Below are 16,626 nucleotides of genomic sequence, written 5' to 3'. Positions count from 1 at the left end.
GAAAATCAAGCCACCTGTGACAGAAATCATTTATCTTGTGTGCAATCTTTATTCTGTCCATAATCACAATGCAAGAATATAGAATGTTAATCAAGTGATTTGTTAAAAGTTGATGTATCACTTTTCTAATTATCTCTTTGATTTTGTGTATCTGCATGCCAAGAGAATGGGTATAAAAATAAAGATCAGACATCGGGAAAGTGGAGCAGCTCGGAGATGCAAAGCAGTCCCATGTCCATAATGATTAAGCTGTTGTTTGTTATTTATTTTATTTTATTTTATTTATTTTGACTGATCATTCACCACCAGTCGGGAACCCCAGAGTCGGGAGTGAGGCTGGACCCTGACTTCAGCAGATGAGTTCAGGTCCTATGCTCTATCCACTGTACCACCTAACTACACCTTCACACACCTTCACACACACATATTTCTTTTGAGTAAAAATGTACATAATTCCATGAGGACATGTTTTTACCTTTGTTAGAATGTACTCTCCTTAAATGTCTTTATATTGCCAGAGTATAACACAGTGAGTGCCTAGCACATAGTAATAGGCTTTTTAAAAACAGGCAAATAGGATTAAGTGACATTCCCAGGATCACAGAGTTAGTAAGTATCTGAGGCCAGATTTGAACCTAGATCTTCCTGATTCAAGCCCAGTGCTCTCTCCACTGTACCACCTAGCTGTCTCAGCAATAGGTTCTTAATAAATATTTCTTGAATTGCCTATGTTCTCATAGTAAGGGATAGAGCCAAGATTTGAATCTCATCATCTTATTTCATGTATGTGTAATGCAAGGCTGGCTAATAAACAACTCATCCAGGAGCTCTGCTGTATTTGCAAATGAAGTTGGAGGGACAAATTCTTTGTAACAAACATTTAAGATTGAACCCATTCTCCCCAAGCACTGATTGTGTTAAGGAGTGGGATGGAGTGTGCCCTGGGGCATTGAGAGGAAGGGGGCAATTAAACTCCTATTCTTGAAATTCATTATCAGTAAATATCCTTTTATTAAAAAAGCTAATTGATTAATCACTAACTGGTGATTAATACTGTAGATACCAGAATAGAGGCTTGATCAGAGAGCAGGCAAAGAACCTTAACGCCTAATAAGTAACCTTAGAATCCTAAGGGGATATGTAGCTAACTATTGGGGTTCCAACTTGCTAATATGAGTGGGAGACAGGATAGAGGGGAAAGAGCCCTGAATACAACTTTAGGATGTCTGGGTTTGAACCATGGTCCTGCCACTAAACTTGCTTTTCTTCTCTGAACCCCCTTATTCTCTTTAATCTCTAAAAAGAGATCAGATTATATAAACTTGAAGTCTTTCCACTTTTAACATTCTTTGATCTGAGTACCTTCCAGTACTCTGACATTTTATGTTCTAAGATCTCTCCTAATTCTGACCTTCTAATGTGTTCTGAGGTCCTATGCAGCCAACATTTTGTACTCTACAATCTAAGATGGCACCCACCTCTCTTATTCCATGTTTTATGTTCTAAGTCCCTTTCTCGATAAGACATTATAAGAGTTTGCTGTCTTCACCCCTCCTGTTTTCAGTAGGAATGGGACAGTCTCTGAGCAGTGAATCCTGGGAGGAGGTGGATGCTGGGAGATGAGCTCTGGAATTGCTAACAGGATTGTGATTCTCAGATGGCTCACAGCTTAGCTAAGGGTGAACTGCCGGTTCTATCTCCCTCCCTCTCTCCCTCTGTCCCCACTTCCCCCTCTTTCACTCACTCTGCCTTGCACTGGTTCTGACCTCCTAATCCCTGCACTTGGCTGCCTAAGGAGCTCAGATGAAACTGGAAATAGACTCTAACCAAAGGCCTTTTTGACTGACATGGTCCTCTATATGTTGGAGGCTGAGGCTCTCTCCATAGCAAGGGTAAGGAGTTAGAGATCTGGAAAGGAAGGAAGATGAAGGGATGTCAGGAAAAACTTAATAATTTAGAGCTATCCCAAAGGGCTTGCTTGGGAAAACAATGAGTTCCCTCTCAGTAGAGGTAGTAGTGGGGTCTACTCAGAAGGGATTCTTGTTCAGATATGAGCTGGACTAGATTGCCCTCTTTTGTCCCCTTCAATTCTGAGACTTAGTCATATGGTGAGAAGGATGCAGCCAGGCTGTTTCTGGGCCCAGCGTGTGACAGAAACATCAGAGCAATTATATCCATCCTGGGTGCTTACTCAGGTGTGGGAATTCTGATGGGAAAAAGAGACCCAGGTCTTGCCCTCTGGGTATTCATTCACCTTCTAGCCAGGTAGATAGCACTTACTTCAAGGGAGGACTCCTTGGCCTCCTTGGGCCTAGTGGACTTCTATAAAATGAAGGCACTGGACTAAGATCTCTTCCAGCTCTGGCATCCTTTGTTTTCCAGCCCAAGGTTTAAAGCTCGAGGTCTATGTTTTAACAATTGTCATCCAGCTCCAGGATCCTGTGAGTTTCTTCTATGTGACTTTATATTTCGAACATTTTTTGTGGCTTCAAAACTATAATTTTGCCAAATTGTTAAGCACAGATAAGAAGTGCCCTGGGAGCCTAACTTGGGTTGGGGTAGGCAGGAGGGAATCCCTGAGAGGAGGTGGGAGCTGGAGCTGGCCCCTGAGAGTCCTACACAGGATGTGGAGGCGGTAGGAGGAATTTGTTGGAGCATAAAATATTAGGGCTTGATGGTCCCTGAGAACAAAAAATGTCAGAGCTGGGACTTTGAAACATAGGAAATTGAGGTTCGGAGAACCCCTAAAAACCATCTAGTCCAAAGACCCTTCATTTTCCAGATAAGGAAACTGATGCCCAGAATAGGGCTTCCTCGAGCGTCACTCAGGTAGTTACTGTGAAACTAGTTTCTTTTGCAAACTCTGTAAATGTGTTGTTACTTTTGGTAAATGGGGGAGGGGGGAGTGGGGGGGGGGATAGCCTGAGAATAAACCTATCATTCATCGCTCTAAATGGTAAATACAATTTAAAAGTTTAAAAAGTTGGGAAAGTTGCATGGACAAGAGGTCTGAGGCAGTGGGCAACCCCCTGAGAGCTGCGGTATTGGCCAGCGCAGTGAGCTTGGCTCTCTCTAGGGATACAGACTACATGGCCCAGAAAGCCTCGCGTCCCCCCTCCCAGGGAAGGTGAGTATGTCCATAGAGGCGGGACTCAGAGTAAGGCTCGTGGCTTGCCCCGAGAGAGAGGAGCTCGGGAGGCGGGGAGCCCCGAGAGTTGCCCTGGGCGCTCGTGGCGCAGGCGCAATAGTTGCTCTAGTTAGCTTCGGATAGTAGGCGCGGAGCGAGCAGAAAGAGCAGCAGGAGCAGCAGAAACTGCAGCAGGAGCCGCAGAACCAGCAGCAGAAACGGAACAGCCAACAGGTGGGGAGTTTGCAGAATTAGCGGCGGGAGGGGAAAAGGAGAGGCTGGCGTGTAGCGGGAGTGGGGCTCTACCTGCCTCCTCAAGTGGGTAAGAACAGGTGAGATCAAGTTTGGGCTGCAAAAGTCCAGGAGTTCAGTTCAACCTCCGTTCAGCCAAGGACCAACCCTTTCTCCCTTCTCCTCCGAGGAAAATGCCCTAAATTAGGGTCCGAGAGACCTTGATGCTTCCTGGTCTCAGCTCAGTTACGGACTTAATGCGTGACTTTGACAGGTCTTCCCTCTTTGAGTCTCAATCGCCGCCCCCCCCCCCCCCCCAAGGGAGGAAATGATCTTTTAAGGCTCCTTTTACAAGCCTCCGCACTGCGCAGGGAACCTACTTGAGGTTTCCCTGGGTGACCGCCTAGATTTCACCATAATAGGGTCATCCCATATCCCCCCAAAAAACTTTTTCCCGGCCCCTCTTTCCCCACCGCCACCTTCAAAGGTCTTATAGAGCCAGGAATTGTTGCCTCTAACTGGATGGCAATTGTTTCTCAAGACTTAGATTCTAAGAAAAGCCACTGTGTGAGTCTAGCCAAGTTACTTGACTTGGGACTTTCTCCTCTGTAGAATGAGAGGTTGGAATGGATGATCTGTCTTGAAACATCTCGCATTGTGTTCTAATATTGTTCTAGTTCTGACGTTCCATGATTCTCCAAAGGGGGAAGAATCAAAAACCTCTTTTCTCCCCGCCCCTTTGCCTCTGGGTCAGTTAAAACACCATGCTGGCCCAGTTCTGCCCCCTCCATAATGCCTCCACCCTAGACCCAGCGCCGGAGACTGGAATAGCTCTGGGAATGATGTTTCCTTACAGATGGTAGGACCATAGGATTTAGACCTAGAAATGACCATCCAGGCCAACTCCCTTCATTTTACAGATGATTCTGGTTCCTTCTCCCACCCCCTTCCTCCCATGTTGCCTAATGAGCAGGTCCTTTAAAGATACTTAAAATTTCACTCCACCCCAACCCCTGGAATTGGGATTGTTTTTATGAGGGCTGTTTCCTGCATTTCATCCTTTTTCTGCCCCAAATCCAGATCTATACTGATGTCTGTCTTTTTGTCCAGCTTTAAATGACTTGGCTACTCCCTTTCCTGAATCCAGTCTAGGATTCCCCCAGCCACCTCTTCAGCATCATATATATACTCATCCTTCCTCATCTTTTGGGGGAACTGTTTCTTGTGTCCCTTTGCTTTCCTATCAGGGTACATGGAAGTGTGTGGGGAGGATCACATGTTTGAAAGATAAAAAAGCATTTGGACCACCCCAAAGGATGAGTGCTTTGCTAGTAAAGGGGGATCATTGTGTGGTGAGTCCTTAGCCCCCAGAGTCAAGATCATCCTTCTCTCTCCCCACTATATAGAGAAGGACCCAAAGAGAGGATACACTTGCTGTCTCTATTTATTTTAAAATGCATATATACACATGGGTTGGGAGGGCAGCTGAAAATGGCCTCAGTGAGAGAGGGGTTGGGGGTAGCAAACAGAACAGAGACAGGCCCAAATCAGAGAACTTAATTTTCCTCCTTGGAGGCTTGAAAGCTCAATTTCTCCATTTATTGACCTTGTTGTACTATTGTAGGGAGGATTTTTGCTCAAGTACAGGTTAGACTGGGCACTCCAAGCCCCCCTTCATCTCTGTGTTGCTGGGATTCTAACAATCAAAGCCGACCCTATAGTGGAAATGGCTGCCTTGAGAGGAAGTGAGCTTCCCTCCATCTCCAGAGATCCCCAAATAAAGTTCGGATGGGCTTCTGTCAGGAAATCTTTGTGAAGAGACCATCTGTTCTGGGAGGGAAGTTGTATTAGGTGCCCCAGCTCTGGCAGTCCCTTTTATTTGTTATTCTAGGTTTTTTAAATGGATATGAGGCTGGGATTTTGTTTGTGTAGCCTTAATAGTCCAGGGGCTGGTTTATCCAGATTATCCATATGCTCTGACATATGTATACCCACCTTCAGAATGGGGGAGCTTCCCTCAATGCAGATGGAAAACCATTTCTGGATTCTAGGGAAGGGCTTCTTTAAAATATGTGTTTATAGACTCCAGATTGAAATCCCCTTGATTAATAGAGGAAGGATATACGACCCTTGTTCTCAAGGAGACCAGCCTGTGGCTGCAAATATTCCCATAGTCATTCTACATAAGATTCATTTTCTCTCTTTAAATGACTCTCTAAAATAGGAAGGACAGAACCATAAGAAGATGAAGGTTTGGGCCATTATCTGGCACCAACCTATGGTAGCAACATAAAACATTAGATAGGCTCCTTAATGATGACCAATTTTCTAGTAAATATATTGGAGCATCCCATTGTTATGTATTGGAGAAGGAAATGGCAAACCACTCTAGCATCTTTGCCAAGAAAATCCCAAATGGGATCATGGAGAGTCAGATACAACTAAAAAAAAAAAAGACTGAACAACAACCACAACAAAAATGTTATCTATATGAGGCTTAGCTTATAGTTAGGAAAATCTGGGCTCAATTTCCATCTCTATGGGACCCATAGTTATGGGACCTACGAATAATCACTTAATCTTTGTATACCGAAGGCAGCTTCTTTATAGGAATTTCAAACTTGGAATCCATAATTTTTTTTTTTAAATCTTTGTTTCCCATCCTAGAATCAATATTTTGCATTGGTTCCAAAGCAGAACAGTAAGGGGTAGGCAATGGGGGCTAAGTGACTTGCCCAGGATCACTCAGCTAGGAAGTATCTGAGGCTCAATTTGAACCCAGGACCTCCCATCTCTAGGACTTGCTCTCAATCCATTGAACCACCTACCTGCCCCATACATGATTTTAATACTTGTATTTTGATATAATTGGTTTCCTTTGTAATTCCTATGCATTTTATTTTATTCACTTACAAATGCTATTTTAGAGGGGCCCAAAGACCTCACCAGAGGGATCCAGGTCACCCAAAAAGGTTGAGTCCCTGATTTCTATTTGAGTTCAACAAAAATTGAGTCAGCACCTACTCTGCAAAGCCTCATTTTAAAAGAGATAACATTTAGCTAAGAGTTAGACTATTAGCACAGAGAACTATATAATACACAACATTATGTGATTGGTTCATTAGAAAGGTATAAACAGAAGGCTATATGAGTTCCCCAGGGAGGAAATTATTGCCTGGGGAGAATCAGGGAAGACTTCCTAGAGGAGGTGGCATTGGACTTTAAAGGATGAGTAGGGAGGCAGGTAGAATGGATAGAATGCTAGGCCTGGATTTGGGAGGATCTGGATTCAAATCTTACCTCAGACACATTCTAAGCTGTGCAACTCTGGGCAGGTTGCAATCCCAATTGTCTAGCCTTACTGTCTTTCTTAGAATCGATAAGTGTTTTTAAAACAAATAAATGGATGAATAAGAATTAAATCCATGAAAAAAAGAGTGGAAAGCCATTGCAAGTCCAGGGAACAGCAGTAACAAAGGAATGTAGACACAAATGCTCCATGTCTCTTTGAGGATTTTTGGAATTACTCTTGTTTTATCTGGATTACTGACAGAGAGGAATAGAAATAAGCCTGGAACAGTAGGGTGTACTAGCTTATAGAGGGACTTGAATGCCAGGCAAGAGGACTTGCCTGCTCTATAGGCAGTAGAGATGGAATGAGGAAAGGATTTTGAGTTGAGAAGTGATGTGATCAAATCTATGCATAAGGAAATTTTTGTTTTTCAGTCATTTTTCAGTCGGGTCTATTTCTTCATGACCTCATTTGGGGTTTTCTTGGCAGAAATACTGGGATGCTTTACCATTTCCTTCTCCAGCTCATATTACAGATAAGGACACTGAGGCAAACAGGGTAAAGTGATTTACCCAGGGTCACTCAGCTTCTAGCTGCCCACATGAAGATAATTGCCCATCTGCCAATAATACAATACATAGTTGTTGTATCAGACAGATGTATATAATGGTCCCACAGCTCCATGTATATAATCAGGAGTTTAATAAAAAGCTTTCACATGTTGGCTTTATTATCATGTGTTAGGTGGTGCCATGGGTAGAGCTCTAGACCTGGAGTCAGGAACACCCAAATTCATATTCAGGCTTCACTTACTAGCTGTGTGGCCCTGGGCAAATCATTTAACTTTGTGTGTCTCAGTTTCCTCAACTGTAAAATAGGGATCATAATAGCCCCTACCTCCCATGATTGTAAGGAGGGTCAAATGAGAAGATATTTGTTAAGCACAGTGCCTGGCACATAATAGGCATTTAATAAATGCTTTTTTCCTTCCTTGTTCCTCCCCCTGATCATCCTCCCTATCTGGAAGGTCTTAGAGGAGAGGACACTGACATCCCTTTCTGGGGTTCTTCCTCAACTACCTAAAGGAGTTTAGAAGCTTTCTGGTCCTCAGATAAGTAACCAGGTTCTGGGTCCAGGTCCCCCTTCAGGAATGGGGAAGGGGCAGGGATGCTCTGCTCTGGTGTCCGCTTTTCATTATTGTCGCAATCCTCCCATTCTCTCCCTCTTTAGAATTTAGAAGGCTATCCCTCTTCCAAGTGACCCCATCACATGAATCTCAGAAAGTTAAGTCAACGAAGTTAAATAGTAATCCCCTTATCCATGATTCAGTCTGCTGTGGGGAAGCCAGGAGGAGAAAAAGGAGGAGCCTCGGACCCTGCCCTCAAGGAGCTCCCAGGCTTCCTGGGGAGATGGGGCTCCACCATTTGAAGCATTCATCAGAGGAAAAACCAGGTTAACATGGCTGTCCTGAGGCACCCTCCCCCACCCCCATCCTCAGAGCTGGCTGGAAACAAGGAAGACAAAAATTCAATTCATTTCAGCAATTCAACTGATAGCGCCTACTTAAATGCTTGCTTGAGGCAGCTCCGCTCAGCTTACTGGAAAGATGCTGGGCATTGATTGATTGATCAGAAGGGCAGGCTTAGAAGCTGGCCATTTCCATTCACTGGCTTTGGGACTTTAGATAAACCACTTAACCAGAGCCTCAGTTTCTTCCTCTGTAGAAATACTGTATGTGCAGAGCGGGGATGGGGGTGTTCTTCAGACTTAAAAGCTGATTTGTTTTTAAAGGCCCCTCATATCATCTATCAGCAGCAAGAATGTTTCTTACCCTCCAATCACATTTTATAATCAAATTCAGTATAACCCGAGATGCCTACCAATGGGATCAGTAACACTCACAACTTCACATAGTTTCTTTTTTTTTTTTTAACTCTTACATTCAGTCTTCATAATAACAGAAGGACAAAGGCTATGCCAACAGGGTTAAGTGACTTGTCTAGGCTCATACAGCTAGGAAATGTCTGAGGCTGGATTCAAACTCAGAATGATGAGTTTTCCTGATTTCAGGTCCAGCACTCTATCCACTGTGCCTGCCCACCTACTGCCCAGGAAACCAATCAGGAAGCTATTCAGATAGTCCAAGAAGGAATTTCCAAAGACTTAGAGCTAGAGTGGTAACTGTATAGGAAAAAGAGACCAGAAAAGGAGAGATGTTATGGTTGTACAATTGACAAGATGATGATTTCCTGGATGTGGATGGGGGAGAGGGGTCCCAGCCTAAACATTGGATGCTCTAATTACTTGAGGATACCTTCTGGCTCTGTTTTTGTTAATTAACTATATAGTACATAATAGAGGCAGCTGTGGCTCAGTGGTGAAGAGCACTGAGCCTAGAGTTAGGAAGAACTGAGTTCAAATTCAACCTCAGATACCGCCTAGTTGTGTGACCTTGGGCAAATCATTTAACCTCTGTATGCTTAGGAAGCAGCTAGCTGGTTCAGTGGATAAAGTGCTAGGTCCTAGAGTCAGGAAGACCTGAGTTCAAACTTGGCCTCAGATACTTCCTAGCCAAGTGGTCCTGGCCAAGTCATTTAGCCTCTAATTGCTAGACAAAAGAGTCCACTGGAAAAGGAGATGGCAAACCACTTCAATATCTATACCAAGAAAACCCTGTGGATAGCTATAGTCCATGGGTGGTAACAAAGAATCAGACACAACTCAATAGCAACAACATAGTATATAATAGACCATGAGTACACCAGAGAGATTACAAAGTACTTACTTAGGGCATAATTTCCAAATAAGAGAGTCAGGGAGGTCTTCTTGGAGAAGCATTTCCTCAGGTACTTAAAGGGTGACATAAAGAAGAGCAAGAGTAGGGGGCAGCTAGGGGACTCAGTGGAATGGAGTACTGGGTACAAATCTGACCTCAGATACTTCCTAGCTGTGTGACCCTGGGCAAGTCACAACCCCCATTGCCTGAACTTTATCATTCTTCTGCCTTAGAACCAATACACAGTACTGATTCTAAGATGGAAAATAAGGACTGAAACAACAACAACAACAACAACAACAACAAAAAGCAAGAGTGAGAGTGTGGAAGCAGAAAAGCAAAGAACATGTTTGTAGAATGGCCAGGAGTCCAATTTAGCTAAAATGAAAACTATTTAGAGAGGGTGACTAGGAGATAAAGCTAGAAAGGTTAGAAGTGGCTAGATAGTGGGCTTCCAGGACTGCTAGGATGAAGTACTTGAACTGTATTTAGTTGGCAATGGAGAAATGGCAAAGGATGCTATCCTGAGCCCCACTGGCTGGGAGTTGGGTTCCCAGGTACCATCTCCTCCTTGGCATCTCTTGGGCTTTGCTCATTCACTTCTTTCCAAACTTTCATGATTCCTGCAGTTCCCAAGCCTTCTGCTCCTTCCAGCTCCTGGGGCTTAGAGACCTTCCTCCCCTGATCAAGAATTCCTTGGCTTCCTCCCCAGACCCAGCATCTCCTTCCCTGCTTCCCCCTTTCTGCTACTAGCTTTCTTTACCCTTTTTTAGACCCTTTTCCCTCTTTCCCTTCTCTGTTTCCATCCTTTGTAGATTCCAAGAATACATTATCTGGGGTTTATTTACAAGGAAGAAGAGGATATACAAGTCTAAAAATAAGCACCAGGGGAATAGAAGAAGGGAAAGGGAAGGAATAAGTATTTATTAAGCATCTACTATGTGCCAGTTAAGTGTTATTTACAAATATTTGAGCCTCACAACAACCCTCTGATGCATATAATTTTATTATCCCTATTTTACAGTTGAAGAAACTGAGATAAGCAGAGGTGAAGTGACTTGCCCAGAGGCACACTGATAGGAAGTATCTGAGGCCAAATTCAAACTCTTGAATCAGGTCTTCCTGACTCCAGGCTCAGAATTCTATTCTCTATACTATCAGTTGTCTTGTGGTAGTAAATGAATAGAAAATAAATGCCATTAAATGTACAAACGAAAGAAAACTAACTAGGCCCAGTCTTGTATGTGGCCCTGGATGTCTACAAGTATTTTACCCAGTTAGTTTTCTTGGCACACCCTGATTCTTTCTGGACTAAAGCACCTGGCTTCCTTCTGCTCCTAGAGCATCCCCAGATGGGTTTGAAACCTTGATTACCTGGAATTACCCAATGAAATGATACCCTGACTATGCCTCCCTCAGAACAAGGGGAGAAACAAGGAAATAATGGATAAATGGAACAAAAATAGAATCATTCAACTTGATCTATAGATCACCTCTGAAGTTTATGGCAGGGAGATGAGTGGCATGTTAAGGGTCAAAGTTCACTTCTCATTTTCTGAACATCATCCACACCTAAGGATTGCTCACCCCTAACAGGCAAGATAGAATAGAGCAGGAGGCCTCTGTCTCAGAATCGGGAGTCACCTTTGGCTCCTCCTGCTCTGTAGGGTTAACAGCTCTGACTATTTGAGCTTCTGCAATCTGGTCTCTGGTTACCAGCCCTAGACCCTGTGCAGATGGAAAATTTGCAACACCTGAGCTACATTCCCAGCATCCTTTTAAGTTATGTCCTCGTTTTATGTAAGGATGCTTGGGAGATAAATGTGGCTGAGACCCACGCTGCAGGGCTCTACTTTCAGAGCTTGTGCTTTTGGTTAAGTGCTGCAGGTGGGAGTCTCTGACTCTTTTTGCTCTGCTCACTTGACTGAAAGAACCTTTTTTCTTTTCCCTCTCTTTTGATTTATTATTTAAAATCGTATGTATTTTTAAATACTAGGAATATTCATTCATTTTTACTCCTACAACCCATAGCACCTTCTCACTACTTTCTGTCTTGATTGATTCTCCTGGACTCCACATAAGATTCCTGTGATGGACTCCATCTGGCCAGCCAGATTCTTGCCTGAAACCCTCCTGGCTGGTCCTGTCTAGTGGCTCCTACATCTCAGCCTGACATCCCAGACTAGAAACCTATATCCAGTTTGGAATCGCCAAATATAGTATCTACGAGGGAACTTAAAACATGTGTAGCCCCACCTCCTCCCATTACACGTAAACCAGAACATTAGATTTTTAGAAAGTTCCTAAACCAACTGGAAGTAGCCTTGGAGAGAGTCTGGTCCAACTCCTCATTTTACAGATGCTTGGCTATCTTACCATCCGGATTGCTCTCCACTCTAGCGGTAGACCTCAAGGAAAGGCCTGCTATAAGACTAGAGATGACTGGATAGGTTACCAGGAAGATAGAGAAGTCGCTACAAGAAAAGGTTTCTTGCCCCTCTAACAAACCAGAGCATTTTTCCTTACAGAGGTGACCTTGATGAGGGCTATACTATAGAATTCAGTGAGAAGAAATGATTTTGCCAGGATCACACATAGAGCCAGTGTTGGGGCTACACATGGAAGAGCCTCCTTACAGATCTTCCCATGTCCTTTATTTTCCCATTCTAACCCACTCTTCATCTGCAGCCTCAGTGGTCTTTCTTCATAGTTTTGATCATATTACTCCCATGTTACTTAAAAGCCTTTGGTGGCTTCCTCCTATCTATAAAATACAAATTCCTGATCCTAGAATTTAGATCCTCCATTCTCTAAGTCCAGCCTCCCTTTCTAATCTGATCTAGAGGCAGCTTGGAGGAATGAATATATAATGCTGACTATGGAGTCAGGAAGCCATGGGTTCAATTCTCATTTCTTTCTTTTTTTTTTAAACCCTTACCTTCTGTCTTAGAATCACTACTGTGTATTGATTCTAAGGGAGAAAAGTGGTAAGGGCTAGGCAATGGGGGGTTAAGTGACTTGCCTAGGGTCACACAGCTGGGAAGTGTCTGAGGTCAGATTTGAACCCAGGACCTCCCGTCTCTGGGCCTGGCTCTCAATCCACTGAGCCACCCAGCTGTCCCCTCAATTCCTATTTCTGACACATGCTACCTGTGGGACCATGGGCAAGTATGTGGCCAATGATGACACTTACCTGACAGGGCTGTTGGGATGGTTAAATGGAATAATGTATATTAAGCATTTTGCCAACCATGGAAACATCAGCTATTATTATTATCATTCTGGTCAAGTGATTTAGCCTCTCAACGATCCAGCCAAGCTCCAGATGAGCTGGCAATCTGTGCCAGTGAAGAAGGTTCCATATTGAGAATTCCCAGTGCCAGAGAAATGATGCTTCTGGGCAGAAGCAAAAGCAGTCATCCTTAACATACAATCAGTGGCATGTTCCAAGAATCCCAGAATTTGAAAGTTGGAAGGGACCTTAGTGGCCTGAGAACAAGTCCCCCTCTTCTGCTTAATTTTACGATGAATGTTTTGTGAATGGCTGTACATGTGAATAAAATGATTACTCTTGGTAATTTTATATTCCAATATAGATTATCATGAGACTTATTATCAATAATATTTGATCATCCAACATTCTTTATTAATGAATCATGACAATGATTAAATCATTATTATCTATACCAGTAGCCAGGTGGCCCAGTAGATAGAGCAACAGGACTGGAATCAGGAAAATTTGATTCAAGTCTGGCCTCAGACACTTCCTAGCTGTGTGACCCTGGACAAGTTATTCCATCTCTCTCACCCTCTGTTTCCTCAGTTTTAAAAGGGGGATATTAATAGCACTTACCTCCCAGGGTTGTTGTGTAGACCAAATGGGGTGATATTTTTAAGCACTTTATAAACCTTAAAGTGCTATATAAAATACTAGCTATTATTATTATTATTATCATCATCATCTCCTTTTCAATGGGATTCATATAGAAAATCTTAGAGAAGTTATCATGTTCTTCTCTTATAGTGTTCTGTGAACTGTGACACAAGTGAAACAAATGGGATTCAGTGGCAGAAGGACTGGTTCTGGAATCAAAGGACCCAGATTCAAATCCTGATTCTTCAAAACTTTAGACAAGGTTACAATCTTTTGGGAAACCTACAGTTTCCTGAACTCTAAAATGAAGGAATTGGACTAGATAGCTTCTAAGGCCCCTTCTAGCTCAAATTCACTGAGCCTCTGAACTGCGCTTGGTGACTGAATTAGGATGTAATCTAGCCTCAGATACTCACTAGCTATGGGACCCTGGGCAAGTGACTTAATCCTGTTTGCCTGGTTCCTCTGTAAAATGATCTATAGAAGGAAATAGGCTCCCCATATGGAGTCCTGAAGAGTCAGATGTGACTGAAACGACTGAAGAACAACAACAATTAGGGTAGAAACTCATCTTTTATAAGCCCACTGAAAGTATTCTTGATATAATTCTAGTAGGAAAAGGAAATAAGCATTAATTGAGCACCTACTATGTGCCAAACACCATGCCATGAGCTTTACAAATATGTTCTTACCTGATCCTCACAACAACGCTGAGAGGTAGGCACTATTTCACAGATGAGGAAACCAAGGCAACAGTGGTTAAGTGACTTGCCCAGGATCACACAGCTAGTAAATGTTTGAGACCTCCTTTGAACTAAAGTCTTCCTGACTCAGTACTCTGTCCACTGAATCACCCAGTTGCCACCTCACTAAAACCCTAGTAGCTCACAGAACAACAGGGATAACTTGCCCCTTATCCTATTACCATATACTTTTTATTTCTGCTGCTAGGTCTCTCTATTGTTAAAGTCTTTCATTCCATGTAGCTTGGAGATTATGAGTATTTAGTCTGGCAACTTCCATTAAAAAATATTGTTCTTAAGCTGATGGAGTCTGAATGTAGCTCAAAGTATACTATTTTTCACTTTATTTTATTTGTGTGTGGGTGTTTTCATTTGGGGGATTTGAGTATTCTCTCACAACATGACTGGTATGGAAGCAAGTTTTACATGATCATACACGTACAACCAAGATCAGATTGCTTACCAGCTCCGGGAAGAGAGGGAGGAAGACAATTTGGATATTATAATTTTGGAAAACATGCTAAAAATTACTATCATATGTCATTGGGAAAATAAAATATTTATTTAAATTTTATTTATATTAAATTTATTTTAAAATATCATCCTTAAGTTTTTATGATCTAAGTGATTGTGAGTGACAATTCAGTTTATGCTAACTTTCCTTTGGGGGCCAATAGTTTATTGGTTGAACTCAATAGGATTTTTGTTGTGATTTGTTTTACCACTCCATAAAAGATAATGATTTACTGATATATAATTCTTTTAAAAATATTTTATTTCAAATGACATATAATAACAACTTTCAATTTATGTTTTCTGAAATCTTGAGATCCAAACTGTCTCCCTCCCTCTTCTCCCTTCCCTCTCCCTGAGATGGTAAACAATTTGATCTGGGTTATACAGGTATGATCATGCAAAACATTTCCATATTGGTCACATTGTGAAAGAATACCCACATCAAAACAAAACCCCAAAATAAAAACACCCACACAAATAAAATAAGGAAAATAGCATGCTTTGATCCTCATTCAGACTCTACCTGATGTACATAATTCTAACCAAGAGCTTAAGTATTTGTTAAGTGCTAAATTTTTGGAGTCTAATATCTTCTCCAGTTTCTATTGTTTTATTGTATAATCTTTTTCTTTTTTGCATCAATCACTAATTCTAAGCTCCTTAAGCCTGTCTGCAATTTCTAGAAGCAATGACCTAGTTTTGAATATTCATCATAAATTGCTCTGTTTCTACAAACAAATCCTCCAGGCTCAGCCATTTGTTTAGATGTTAGATGATGGACACATTGTTGAGTGAATTCATAAAGATGTTGCCCATTGAGGGCCTTTTGATTCCATTCTTTGATTGAAGTCATGTCATAGACTTCATCTGGAGATGAACAATTTTCAGTTATATTCGGCAAGTCCAAAGGTGTGTTCTTATTATCAGCTGCAATTATTGCTCAGCAATGTAGTATCTACTTTGTTCCAAAAATCTTTCTGTGGGTTTTTGACTTACTGAGCATGAGCTCTAAGAAGGTTTGTCTTCTTCCTTCCAATCTTCTTCTTCATTTTTTTAAACTCTTACTTTCTGTCTTAGAATTAACATTATTAGTTACAAGGCAAAAGAATGGTAAGGACTAAGCAATGGTAGATATGTGACTTGTCACACAGCTAGGAAGTGTCTGAAGCCAGGTTTGAACCCAGGCCCTTCCACCTCCAGGCCTGGATCTCTATCCAGTGAGCCCCTAGCTGACCATTTCTTCCTCATTTTTGACAAAGAAGTATTCTTCTTTCTATAGATGTTTTAAGATGATAGGTCTTGTATTTCATTAATTTTGTATGAGCTTCTTAGGTTACTTTTTTGTTATGATACATTTTATGGTTGCCAAAGTGCGCAAAATGTATATTCCTGTTGCATAGATATTAAGTGCTTTAAATCTATTCTTACCATTCTGCTTTGATTTCATTATGCAGTGGTTCTCTTTACATATTGAGTCTTAACCTTTCATATCTTTATACTTAGAGGCAACTTTACAGATAGAGAGCCAGGCCTGGGATTGGGAAGACCTGGGTTCAAATCTAGTCTCAGACCCTTCCTAACTGTGTGATGCTGTGCAAGTCACTTCACCCAGTTTGCCTCCATTCTTCCTCTGTAAAATGTGATAAAGAAAATGGCAAATTTCCAGTATCTCTGCCAAGAAAATTCCAACAGTAGTCATGAAGGGTCATACACAACTAAAAAACAAGAGAACAACAACAAAATGTATACAGTCCTAAGCACTGGGGATACAAAGACAAAGACAAAAATCAAAAACATTGGCTCCTGCCCTCAAGGAGCTTCTCCTCAAACCCCTCTTAATTTCAGTGCCTTCCCTCTGTTAATTATTTCTGATTTATCCCATAAATAGATTGATTTGTATATATTTGTTGGCATTTGTCTCCCTCATTAGACTGTCTCCCTTATTAGACTGGGGTGCCCAATGAAGGCACCCCAGGACCTAAATTTGGAATTTGGATCTGGAAAGGGAAATGAATCTTACAAAAAGTCGACATACTGAGATTCTGCCTAGGAATGGGATCCGAGGGG

The 16,626-nt window shown here is 42.1% G+C and overlaps 1 protein-coding gene across 7 annotated transcripts in view; it reads left to right on the top strand.

The window, feature by feature from the left end:
* Positions 1–3,248: 3,248 nt before the first annotated feature.
* PLEKHB1 (pleckstrin homology domain containing B1) overlaps positions 3,249–16,626 on the top strand; it is a 35,550-nt gene continuing 22,172 nt past the window's right edge. For 4 of the 7 annotated variants that reach the window (XR_008911439.1, XR_008911438.1, XM_056795000.1 and 1 more), the window contains exon 1: positions 4,070–4,217. The gene's annotated coding sequence lies outside the window, so the exon portion shown is untranslated. Of the gene's footprint in view, positions 3,362–4,069; positions 4,218–16,626 lie in introns of those variants that run through there. The other 3 variants (XM_056794999.1, XM_056794997.1, XM_056795001.1) reach the window with 2 other exon arrangements.

Source organism: Monodelphis domestica, chromosome 4, assembly GCF_027887165.1.
Source record: "Monodelphis domestica isolate mMonDom1 chromosome 4, mMonDom1.pri, whole genome shotgun sequence".
NCBI lineage: Eukaryota > Metazoa > Chordata > Mammalia > Didelphimorphia > Didelphidae > Monodelphis > Monodelphis domestica.
Note: the sequence above shows the minus strand (reverse complement) of the source record. Positions and strands in the feature narration are given on the sequence as shown.